At 44.2% G+C, this 2,107-nt stretch overlaps 1 long non-coding RNA gene across 1 annotated transcript in view; it reads left to right on the top strand.

The window, feature by feature from the left end:
* The window catches only part of LOC116835420 (uncharacterized), a 13,753-nt gene extending 12,478 nt beyond the window's left edge, over positions 1-1,275 (top strand). The window contains exon 3 of the long non-coding RNA XR_004376182.2: positions 603-1,275. This is a non-coding gene — a long non-coding RNA (uncharacterized LOC116835420). The remainder of the gene's footprint in view (positions 1-602) is intronic.
* Positions 1,276-2,107: the final 832 nt, after the last annotated feature.

Below are 2,107 nucleotides of genomic sequence, written 5' to 3'. Positions count from 1 at the left end.
CCCAAAACTTCCCTCCCTTGAGATTTGAAAAATCTTGTTTCCTGATTGGTCCTCTGGTCAGGTGTTTGGTTCCCTTTGTTAACCCTTTACAGGTAAAAGAAACATTAACCCTTAGCTATGCACTTCTAGGAGGCAATACTTCCCCTCTCACAAGCACTGAGTCTGTGTATAGAAGGGAAAACTTAATAAAAAGAGGAAAGAAACCTGGCATTAATTTGGGAAAACACCACAAGCATGATTTGAAAACATGACCATGAGAAAAACCACCCACTGCAGAGTACATTGGACAGCGACCTTTTCCTCAGCTTCTCAGCTTGAAGTGTGAAAGTTTGAGAAACAAATGTTTCCCTTAACACGCTGTGCCCCTCTCCCGCAATCAGGGGTGGCGAGTTGCATGGGCCCGTGGTGCCCAGGCTCCAGCAATATTCAGGGCCTAGGGCCCCTGCTCCACCAAATCATGGGATCAGAAACCACATACTGTAATTGCTAAACTCTTCTAACCCATAGTGTTTTGTGCAAAAGCCAAAAACAAGTTACTTACAGAAATAATCTCTGATCTTATAGCTAAAATTAGTTGATTGTAATTAATTGCTTTGTCTCAGTTTCATGTTTTGAGTGTTGACTCCTAACGAGCAGCAAGACTGAACTACCACTCCAGTTTTAATCATACAGTAGGGAAGGATGTCAGTGCAGAAGATGGTCTGAGGTTTGCAACATGGAGATCAAGGGCCTGATTCACCACTGCTATGCACCTGAGGTACTGATTTACCCTTCATTATTTCTATTATGGTAGTGCCTAAGGACCAATGGAGAATAGTGCCCTAGAGCACTAGGTGCTGTACAAACAGCGTTACAGACAGTTCTTTGTAGGCCTAACTTTACATGAGTAAGTTGACATAGGTAAGACTTTATTTCTGAATGGGCCTGGAAGGTGAACAGAAGACTGAGTAAATAAGGGCTTAACAAATATTTGGCTGGAGTCAGTCTAGCTAAGATAAGCAGAAACACTCTGGACAAAATGAACCAAATAAACTTGGAACATAGAGATCATACATGAAAAGCACATAGACAGAGCATGCTGTACAGGGATTAGTTCCTAAAAAGTAACCAAACCAATCATGAAATGAGTAATGCAATGTGTAGCCAGGGATGCTGGTGTCAGTAAAGATGTATATAAGGAAAACCTTTGTTGGGTAACTGTGGATTTGCAATGAACCCTGCATCCACCCCCTATGTTTAAGCCTGGCTAGGGTGGGCATAGTGTTGCTATATGTACAATAAAAGGTACCTGAGTGACAAATTCTGGACTCAAACGGAGTTTTTGGGAACTGAATGAAAAAGGGTCTCAGGGGATCCCAACATCCTTGCCCTGAAGAACTTAGAATTTAAAAAGACAAAAGAGAGACACAGGGTGGGAGAAAGAGATACAGGAACGTAATTCCCCTTTGCTTCCTGGGCTACTCGGGAGCAGGGACTACTCACATGTGATGTGTGCCACAAAGCCTGTTGTCAACCATAAAGAAGTTCCTGAGTATCCCAGTGGTACTGTTGCATATGTAAGCAGAGTCAGGATGAGCTGTACCCTGACATCTGGTGGTGAAGTATGGGAAGTGTGGAAAGAATGTCTGGAATGCGAAATCTCAAATATTTGACCCTGACATCTGGTGGTGAAGTATGGGAAGTGTGGAAAGAATGTCTGGAATGCGAAATCTCAAATATTTGCATAGGCAACGCCTACCGCATCCCAGACTGCCGAGCTGTGGGACTGCTTTGTGACAGAAATGACTCAACCTCAGTTGGGTGGTACTTGCTAGACAAGGGACATGGGTTCCAAAACCCTGTGAAGAGAGAGAGGTTGGGGACAGGTATTTGTGCCTGGTGGTGCAGGCTCCTTGTGGAGCTAGAAGCACCAGTTGCACCCCCTCCTCTCTCCACTGTGGAATGTCAGAGTTGATTTTTTATTCCCTTAAGACTCTAGATACAGGTTGCTGAGCTGAACTCACTTTGGGCTAATGGTGCACTAGCACTGGGCCTCCCCTACTATGTGGTGAGATCACTAAGAGCTGAAATCACAAAAGAGCTGAAATTACTGAGCTGGGAGCACTGA

This window comes from Chelonoidis abingdonii, chromosome 3 (genome assembly GCF_003597395.2).
Source record: "Chelonoidis abingdonii isolate Lonesome George chromosome 3, CheloAbing_2.0, whole genome shotgun sequence".
Lineage (NCBI taxonomy): Eukaryota > Metazoa > Chordata > Testudines > Testudinidae > Chelonoidis > Chelonoidis abingdonii.
This window is presented reverse-complemented; position numbering and strand designations above follow the sequence as displayed.